The following is an 11,136-nucleotide window of genomic DNA, read 5'->3' on the forward strand; positions in this document are numbered from 1 at the left end:
TTGTAGTAGGATCTGATGATTTTTTTGAATTTCCTCAGTTTCTGTTGTTATGCTTCCCTTTTCGATTCTGATTTTATTAATTTGGATAAACTGTCTCTGTGCCCTCTGGTTATTCTGGCTAAGGGTTTACCTACCTTGTTGATTTTCTCAAAGAACCAACTCCTGGTTTTGTTGATATTTTGTATAGTTCTTTCTGTTTCTACTTGGTTGATTTCAGCCCTGAGTTTGAGTATTTCCTGACGTCTACTCCTCTTGGGTGTATTTGCTTCTTTTTGTTCTAGAACTTTCAGGTGTGCTGCCAAGTTGTTTATAAATGCTCACTCCAATTTATTTATTTATTTATTTATTTATTTATTTATTCATTCATTCATTTATTTATTTATTTATTTATATTTCTTTGTTTGTTTGTTTGTTTGTTTTTGGTTTTTTGAGACAGGGTTTCTCTGTGTAGCCCTGGCTGTCCTGGAACTTACTCTGTAGGCCAGGCTGGCCTCGAACTCAGAAACCTGCCTGCCTCTGCCTCCCAAGTGCTGGGATTAAAGGCATGTGCCACCACTGCTCGGCTCTCCAATTTCTTTTTGTAGGCACTTAGAGCTATGAGTTTTCCTCTTAGCACTGCTTTCATGGAGTCCCACAAGTTTTGGTTTCCCCATTTTCATTAAATTCTAAAAAGTCTTTAATTTCTTTCTTTATTTCTTCCTTGACTAAGTCATTATTGAGTAGAGCATTGTTCAGTTTCCACATGCATGTGGGTTTTTCATTGGTTTTGTCATTATTAAAGACCAGCCTTAGTCCATGGTGATCTGATAGGATGCAAGAGATTATTTCAATCTTTTTGTATCTGTTGAGACCTGTTTTGTGACCAATTATATGGTCTGTTTTGGAGAAGGTACCATGAGATGCTGAGAAAAAGGTATATTCTTTTGTTTTAGGATGAAATGTTCTATAGATATCTCTTAAATCCATTTGGTTCATAACTCCTGTTAATTTCAATGTGTCTTTTTTTCTGTTTCCATGATCTGTCTATTGCAGAGAGTGGGGTGTTGAAATACCCCACTATTATTGTGTGAGGTGCAATGTGTGCTTTGAGCTTTAGTAAAGTTTCTTTTATGTATGTGGGTGTCTTTGCATTTGGAGCATAGATGTTCAGAATTGAGAGTTCATCTTGGTAGATTTTTCTTTTGATGAGTATGAAATGTTCTTCCTTATCTTTTTTGATCACGTTTGGTTGAAAGTCGATTTTATTTGATATTAGAATGGCTACTCCAGCTTGTTTTTTGGGACCATTTGCTTGGAAAATTGTTTTCCATCCTTTTATTTTGAGGTAGTGTCTGTCTTTGTCACTGAGGTGTGTTTTTTGTATGCAGCAAATTCTGGGTCCTGTTTATGTATCCAGTCTGATAGTCTACATCTTTTTATTGGAGAATTGAGTCCGTTGATATTACGAGATATTAAGGAAAAATGATTGTTGCTTCCTATTATTTTTGTTATTAGAGGTTGAATTATGTTTGTGTAGCTATCTTCTTTTGGGAATGTTGGAAGATTACTTCCTTGCTTTTTCTAGGTTGTAGTTTCCTTCCTTGTGTTGGCATTTTCCATCCATTATCCTTTGAAGTGTTGGGTTTGTGGGAAGATATTGTGAAAATTTGGTTTTGTCATAAAGTATCTTCGTTTCTCCATCTATAGTGATTGAGTGTTTTGCTGGGGATAGTAGTCTAGGCTGGCATTTGTGTTCCCTTATGGTCTGTATGATATCAGTCCATGATCTTCTGGCTTTTATAGTCTCTGGTGAGAAGTCTGGTGTAATTCTTTTTATTTATTTATTTTTTAAAATCAAGTTATAATTTTTACTTATTCACACGGGGGTACAAACACAAAAAGATAGGATGTGGGGAAGGGGATGACATAGGAGTATGGGTGATCAGGGGGAGTGCAGATATCTTTCAGAACAGGGTATTGGCTTGGTGAAGGTTCAGGGGACAGGCCACTATGACTCTGTCTATGATTCACTTGTCCTTATCTAAGTTGGTATTATCTGCCAAGGTGGCCTATTTACAAGGTCTGTGACTACTCAGGCTTATAAATTTCCACAAAAGCTGCCTGTTTACAATAACTTATAGCCCTCTGTTTCAATGTTTTTCCACAGAGACCCAAGACTTGGTGTTAGTATACATGTATGACAGGCCTATTGCTGATTTTAGGCCTATGGCTGATTTTAGGCCTTCAGTGTATAAGCAGGGCTGCCCCTGACATCTCCTCCCTTCTCTAAGTATAGAAGGGCTGTGGTGATTCTAATCTTGCAAAGGCGGGGATAGAGGCCTGACCTCCAGTAATTGAAGGGGACCTTGTAATGGCTCTGGTCCCTCTGTTGTTGTCCAGTGAGGCATGAGGGCCATACCCATCCTGATGCCTTTTTCCTGGAGAGGGGATACTTTTGACATCATCCCCTATGCAGTCAGGCTTGTCCCTCAGGGAACCCAGAGAGATATTTTTAAGTTTTATTTATATTTCCTTGCAGTGCTTAGTCTCCCAGACTAAGCAAGAATTCAGATCACCAGTCAGAGGGGGTTCTGGGTGGCCCCTCTCTGCTTGGTCTAGGGGTGGAAGTCCCCTCTTTTAGGTTGGGTGGAGATGGGTTTTGGGAACACCCTGGATAGAGTAACAACCTCATCTTGAGACTGGTGGTCCTCCATAGCTATCTTATGATAATGTATCTGAATAGGTTTTGCTACTAAATTATTTATCTGTTGTTTCACAAAGTTAGTCAGCCTATTTAAGGCCCAGGGACCAAAAGAAGTAATGAAAAATAACTCAATTAATGGTCCCAAGATGGGAGGAAGTAGGGTTGACAACCATGGAGAGGTTGAAAAGCAATTCTTGTACCAGCTCTCATCTTTCTCTTTATCTCTCTGTCTTTTCTCAGGGCCTTCTCTGACCTTTATCCTGTTCTCTTTAATCATCCCTGTCTTGTCTAAGTAAAGGAAACATTCTTCTTTACGGGCCATACACAGTCAAGAGCTGTACACAGACTCTTCTATTGTAAAAGAGTAAATCAAGTCCAATAAAGTCCTTTGCAATTTTTGGAGGTCTTTTCACAGAGCAAAAGGAGGGATTTCTTCAGATTAGTGATGTCAATCTCTAGCTGTTTGATGTTCTTGTCAATGGCCTGTGGAAGGTCTGAATAATATATGTTTGGAGGTCAGCATCTGGATTAGAACTTCTCAGGGAGATTTCTCTTCCCTGGTTGTCAATTGTTATTCATCTTATTTATGGTTGGTCCTGGCTTTGTTGGTGTATCTGGTGTAATTCTTATAAGTCTGCCTTTATATGTTACTTGACCTTTTTCCCTTACTGCGTGTAGTATTTTTTCTTTGTTTTGTACATTTGATGTTTTGATTATTATGTGACAGGAGGTATTTCTTTTCTTGTCTAGCCTGTTTGGTGTTCTTTAGGCTTCTTGTATGTTTATATGCATCTCGTTCTTTAGGTTAGGGAAGTTTTCTTCTATAATTTTCTTGAAGATATTTATATTTATTGGTCCTTTAAGTTGAGATCTTCATTCTCATCTATACCTATTATCCTTAGGTTTGGTCTTGTCATTGTGTCCTGGATTTCCTGGATGTTTTGGGTTTGGAGCTTTTTGCATTTTGCATTTTCTTTGACAGTTGTGTCAATGTTTTCCATGGTATCTTTTGCACATAAGATCTCTTGTATTTTGTTGGTGATGCTTGCATTTATGACTCCTGATCTCTTTCCTACATGTTCTGTCTCCAGGTTAGTCTCCCTTTGATATTTCTTTATTGTTTCTATTTCCGTTTTTAGATCCTGGATGGTTTTGTTCAATTCCTTCACTTGTTTGGTTGTGTTTTCTTGCAATTCTTTAAGCGATTTTTGTGTTTCCTCTTTAAGGGCTTCTACTTGTTTACCTGTGTTTTCCTGTACTTCTTTAAGGGAGTTACTTATGTCCTTCTTAAAATCCTCTATCATCATCATGAGAAGTGATTTTAATTCAGAATCCTGCTTTTCCTGTGTGATGGGGTTTCCAGGGCTTGCTATGGTGGGAGAACTGGGTTCTGATGATGCGAAGTAACTTTGGTTTCTGTTGCTTGTGTTCTTGCACTTGTCTTTCACCATCTGGTTAACTCTAGTGTTACCTGTGCTCATTGTGTCTGACTGGAATTTGTCTTTCCAGTTATCTTGCTTGTGTCAGAACTCCTCAGAGTCCAGATGTCTCTGTGTTCCTGTGATCCTAAGCTCCTAGGTCGAAGAACTCCTGGATCTCAAGCTGCCTCTGGGATCCTGAAATCATACTGCTCTGAGTGCAGCAGCTCCTCTAGGATGACTCAGGATAGGGTGTCTCCACCAGAGCAGACCGGCTCGGTGTCTGCACCAGCCAAAAGGCCTTATTGGTCTTTTGTTGGTATATTTTGATTTTTGTTTTTGTGTTCTTATGTGTTTGTGAGTGTGTGTGTGTGTATTCGTGTGTGTGCACACATGTGTGTTTCTTGGTTCACTTTGTTTTGTCTTTTTTTTAAGAGTGAGAGGGAAAAAAACCAAAATAACAATAACAACAACAACATAAAATTGGGTAAGTAGGGAATAGGGGAGGACTGAGGAGAAATTGTGGAAAGGAAAAACATGATCAAAGTATATTGTATAAATTCAATTATTTTCAACAAAATGTAGTGACAGTACAATAATCAGAAATGTTATTTGAAGCACTTGTTAGATAATTTTGGTTGAAAGAGCTTTATTTTCTCCTAAAACTGTGGATTTCTGTAGAAGTTTTGCTCACTTTATATTTATTTTATGTGCATTTACTCTAAGCCTTTACATGTAGAAAGATGTTAACACAACAGAAAAATATTTATTTTACAAAGAATAATTTTAGTTCAGATGGTTAGGAATAAAAGATTAAAAGATAATATTAGATAATATATTTGTACTGAAGAGACTATATGGAAAAAGAAACATTAAATTTTTTTTGAGAGACTTTTATTTATTTATTTATATGATGAGTACATTGTAGCTGTCTTCAGACACACCAGAAGAGGGCATCAGATCCCATTACAGATGGTTGTGAGCCACCATGTGGTTGCTGGGAATTGAACTCAGGACCTTTGGAAGAGCATGCAGTGCTCTTAACCACTGAGCCATTTCTCCAGCCCCGAAACATTAAATTTTAACAAGTTATTTTATGTGTTATTTTGATCAATATATCTGAGACAACGGTTACACTGGTTCTTGCTGCCCATTGCTGGATACATGCCAGTTAATCATACTTTAAAATATTAAATGTAAAGTAAGTTCAGCAGAAGATTCAAAGTGGATAGTTTTTCTTACAGTCAACAGCTAAAGTTTTAAATATGAGTATAGACCTTTCTCTGTGTTTGTTTGTTGAAGATTTGCATATGTGGTTTGATAAACATGAGTTTATGCCCTGAAATGATGTAGGAAATGTATTACAAAGACCCTGGAGATAGAGAGAATTGATAATCTAATGAAAACTCAAGAAGATTCAATGAAAACTGAGTCCACCTTGTGTACTGCAGAAGTTTTTCTAAATTCTTCAGTATTTGTTTTAGATTTCTCTGTTTTAAAGTCAGCACTGTTTTGATTTAAAGGATTTAACAGCTTATAATTCTCTAGCAGAGATTTAGAGAATCTGAGTAGAAGCAAGAAAGTAATTCTAGATGTGTATTCAGTTGCAATGCCTCATACAATTAAGAAAAACTTTAACAGTTGGCATAATTGGAAAGCATTCTCTGAAGCTCATATACTTTGATTTTTAAATTAATTTTCAAAGGCTTTGCAGATCAAAGGCAGTGATGGACGAGTGGTGTACCTTGGTTCCTCTGCTGAGTAAGATCCTATGATCTATGCAGCCTTGTGACCCTATTCCAAGTGGACACATGCGTGCACACACACACACAAACACACACACACACTTTACCCAAGCTGCTGATGTGATTCTTCTACAATAAAACAAGTGTGATGCAGAGACCTTACTGCCAACCTCTGGGTGCAGTGGGTAGTACTCATTATGTCCTAGGACAGGTGATGAGAGAAACTGAGTGCTGATGGCTGGAACAACTCTCCCTGAGAGCTGACTGGAAGCCAGGGAGAGCATGCTGGAGAAATTGGATGTCCATGTCTGAAGACTGAGATGAGAGATTCTTCACTTTCTGCCTGTACAATTACCAACTCGGAGTTGATAAAAGATTCTAATGTAAGACCTGGATCTTTGAACCCACTAAAAAAAATACATAGGGTGGCTTCTTATGTAAGTATAGTAAGGAGTCAAGGATGAAAATAAGGAAACACAGGAACCTGAGAAGACTTTCATAAACACACAAATGAGGATCTCCCCTTATACCTGGGTCAATGGCCACCCATCCACAAGTGTGAGGGGAACTAGAAGGGGGACAGGGTCAGAGTTCAGACAGTAATGAGTACTGATGAATGAACTTCTGGGATTAGCTTTAGTGAGACAGTTTAAGATTATTTGGGGTGAAAAAGGGTTATACAGACTTTGGAGATTGGGTAGGGATATCCAGGGTGGGTGTACATCATTGGCTAAGGAGAGAATGCTTCATTTACTTGTAGAGAAATTCCAGGAGCTTTCAGGGCAGGTACTTATCAGGAAAGAGGAAGTTGAACCATAAGCTACATGACTTTCCTCATTGTTTTTTGGGGTTATGGGTGGGAAGGACTGATTGGTCATAACATGGTACCTAACTATCATATGAGCAGGAAGCCAGAGCAGGACTTGTGTGCCGAGTTATGCAGCTCTGCTCAAGGTCATTCTTCAGATAAGACCAAGCACCTGTGCTCAGGGACTCTCTCCAGACAAAGAAGGGAGTCTTACATTTTGCTCTGAGCTCAGAGAGTCATCTGGTCATGGGGGACTGCAACCTTAAGAGCAGGGATTTTCAACACACAAACATAGAATGTCGTTCTTAGTCATTAAAACCAAGTCATTCACTGAGAGCTCCTTAGTGTGACCATATGGAAGCACAATACACTGGACAAGGCACAGGGATTGTCTCCAGTGTATGTGGAGCATACTAGATACTAGACCGTTCAAAATATAAGGACAACAAATTTCTGAACAGAATTTCAATCACTTAGGAAATAATAGGAAGAATTGACAAGTAGGAATTGGATCAAATTAAAACTCTTCTGCATAATAAGAGAAGCAATTATCAGGACAAAGAGACAGTTTACAGAAAGGGAGAAAATCCTTTTAGCTACTCATCTGACTGGGACCTAATAAATAAAGTACATTAAGAGCTAAAAAAAAGTAAACAGCAAAAAATTTGCAAATTATTCAACCAATAAATGGGCAAGTGACCTGAGCTGTTTTCAAATGAAGAAATACAAATGGCTAATAAATACATAAAATAAATGTTTGACGTCTAGTCATTAGGGAAATGCAAGTCAAAACTATATTGAGATTCTACCTTATTTCAGTTAGGATAATTATCATCAATTTTTTTTTTTTAAATGCTGGGGAGGATGTGGAAAAAACAAGCTCTTATAGATTGCTTGCTAGATGTCAATTAGCTACTGTGAAAATCAGTATCAAGTTACCTCAAAGCTTACCATCAGAGCTACCAAGCAATCCAACTATATCATTTCTGGGTATATTAGAAATCAAGGCCAGCAAACCACAGAGATACCTTGTGGGAAAAAAGGGGGCACATTCACGGTGGTAGATTCACGGAGGCGTTCCACTCTGCGGGTCTCACATATAGGAGAAGGTCTAGGTTTCCAGAAGCTGGAGGCATTGGCGATGGCAGGCCCCAATGACACGAGGAAGTCTTTGGTTCCTAAAGGGTTTATTGTTATGGTAGATGGTGGATGGATCTGGAAGTACGCCCCATAAAACTCAGGGCAGTCTTGAGTTAAATAGGGAGGGAAAAAGGGGGAGGTTCTGGGGAAGCATACTTAATTTGCTCCATCCTCTGGCCTTCATTTGTATGTAAATCCCTAGGGCCTGAGGCCTCTAGTCACACTCTCTCACTGTGCAGTTTGGGGGGGGGGGCTATAATGGCCTATGTGACTGAAAAATATAGGTTTATGGAGAGGAGACTGCGCTGCAGGACTCTGGGTTCTGGGGGCGTGGCCGAACGCCTGCCGTTTCTCACGTAGAGACTCGGGGTTCTAGGCCCATGCCCAGCCATGAACCAGAATACCCTTACTAAGTCCCACAATACCTGTAGAACATGATTATCAGTGGACTCATTACAATAGCTAAGCTGTCCAGTCAGCCCAGATACTCACCAGTAAGTGAATTCAGGGAAAACACAGCATGTGCACAGTGGAATGTTATTCACCCACAACATCGATACAATTCTATCATTTGAAGGAAAATGGGACTGGAGAGATGGTTCAGAACACAAAGTGCTGCTGCAGAGGACCCACATCCAGTTATCAGCACATACATCAGGGAGCTCACAACTGCTTATAAGTCTAGTTCCACGGGGATCTGTCGTATGTGTCCTCCATAGGCATCTGGACCCATGTGCACATACCCACACACATTCGAATAATTAAAATAAAAACAAATCTTTAAATAGGTGAATAAAGGAAAGTGGATGGAACTGAAGACTATATAAAGTAGAATAAGTTGAGATACAGAAAGACAGATGTCATATGTTTTCTCTCCTATGTAGAATTTGGGATAGTAGCTTATGAAATTAAAAGACTACTCAGTGTCTAGAAAGGTACAAGAGAATAGTTTATGAGGGAATGTAATGGGTGAATATGATTGTATGTTGTACATGTCATATGCATGTATGAAGATGTGACATTGAAATCTATTATCTGTATAATTAGCATGCAGATAAGGCTACTGAAAAGGAGGTGTCACAGTCAAAACGGCAACTCATTCTAGCTTCTGTGCATCACATCAGTCTCAGATGTTTACTTCTGCCATTAATTGCTGAAGTTCCCTGTCTGAAGAGGATATCCTCTTCTGAAGAGGCTCCCATGGTACACTGGAAAAACCCCAGACCCAGAAAAGATGCTTCACCCACAGAGGAGACCTTGTCATAAAGGGGTGGTGGTTGAGTGAATGGGTCAGAGGGTCTTAGAGATTATGCTAACCTCTAGCATTCCATCCTACCATCCCCTAGTACAAGCAGCCCTAGTTGCTGCTCCACCTCTATGGGTGGTGTGTTCCTGCCATGTTGCCATTTTCAGCCTAGCATCCACTCTGTTACACTGAAAATGATTACATATCTCATCCAAGGGCATGGAGTAGCATGTTGAGGTGCTCAGAGTAAGTGACTGACTTTTTAATGATTGTGAGAAATATTCTAGCAATGTGTGTGTGCAAAAGAATCACCAAGTGCCTGTATTTGCTAATGTTCAACATTTACTCACTACTATTCAGACTCTACATCTCAAATTTTACCCCTTTATTACACTATATTATTATTTAAGGGAAAATCAGAGGGAATAACTGAAGCCTAACCTGGGTATTTTTTTCTCATCTGTTTAGTTCAGCCAAACAAAATTATCTCTTGTGCTCTAATATTTGAAGACTACATTCCTGTTGTAGTCCAGTCAAAAGCAGCATTTCCATCTTATTACTGTTTTTTTTTTCCTGACTCTCCAGAGTCAGGAAATACTCTTTGCAACATACAATACTCTGGTCTTCATCTTTTGGATTCACTTGAACCTGTAAGCAAATGAGAAAAGTCTCCATTGCTGCACCAGCAATGTTCTGGATGTATCTATCTGGTGACACCAGTGACAACTTTGACAATAACTGTAAGGAGATACCATCACAAAAATCATCTTTCTGAAGAAATTCTAATACCTTTTCCTTGGCTGCACAGGGTCATGTGTTGCAGCAGGGAAGAGGCTACTGTACTAAGTAGGTAGTATATTGAATTTTTGACGCATATATTCAGTATTGTGGCAAAATTTCTATTAGCACTGTTGGCCTATGAGGGATAATATGCCTAGAGGTTTTAGGTTATAAAATCATCAGTCTGGCTTCTTTGTTGAGAGTATTCTCTTACAACCTTTCAGTGATAGTGCATACACTTGCATGAATTTTGGAGGATTTCAGGAGTCATCTAGGATAGGCTAAGGCTGGCAGGTGATCTTCATTCTGGTGGCCAACTATTTTGTCATGGCTTATGATGGGTGAGCTTTGTGAGGCAAGATCCCATAGAGCCTTCATTCCAGGATTGCTTCTTTCAGCTGACTTACCTTTCTTGTTATTATTAAATATATATAATAATCACTAGTATTAACTCACCATTTTGAGCAGATTCTGCAGAACAACCAAGATGTACTGTCTTGTAGTGATGCTATATAAACAAATAGATGATTTCTTAATTCTTAGTGATGATTCTATAAGAATTCCTACAATTACACTAGTAATTATTAAGCCCATTATAATAGGACTACTATTAAGTCGTCTCTAATATTAAAACTGTAATGAGAAGTCTGCCAGTCTTCAAGTGTCATGAGTTCATTGCTGCTGAGATAGAAAGCAGGCATCTACAACTTAGAACACATCCCAAGAGGCTGTAAAACAATTAACCAAAAGTCATAAAAATGGAACTAAGGATCTATTGTAGGTGCAAGGACAGAAGATAAAATTAACTGAGTTTATCTGTACAGAACTTCAATAAAAGCTTAATCACAAAAATTTATGGATTTTAACTTTCAATTCACCTGTAGAGCTAGTGACATATAATGAATATCTAGTCTTAATATATACATGTGTAATCAATCTCTTTGTAAACTTCTTATTCAACTTTTGATTTGCATTTATGTTTGAAATTTTAGTGAACTTTTGTTAAAAAAAAGATGCTTTGAAAAACTGTGTGATCTATTTCCTTAAAAAAGGTACAAAAAGAAATGATTGCATTGCAAAGGCATTGTTATATTAGAGCAGGAGGAGAGAGCAAGATAAGAAGGTGAAGGACAGGAGAGTAGAATCATTTAGAAATTAAAATGGAACTTAGAAATTAAGAGAGTAATATGCAGAATGTAGACAGAGATGAGGGAGAGGGGGGAGGTAGGGAGGGGGAAGAGGAGGAGGAGGAGGAAGAAGAAGAAGACAAAGAAGAAGAAGAAGAAGAAGAAGAAGAAGAAGAAGAAGAAGAAGAA

Source organism: Grammomys surdaster, unplaced genomic scaffold (genome assembly GCF_004785775.1).
Source record: "Grammomys surdaster isolate TR1022 unplaced genomic scaffold, NIH_TR_1.0 189, whole genome shotgun sequence".
NCBI lineage: Eukaryota > Metazoa > Chordata > Mammalia > Rodentia > Muridae > Grammomys > Grammomys surdaster.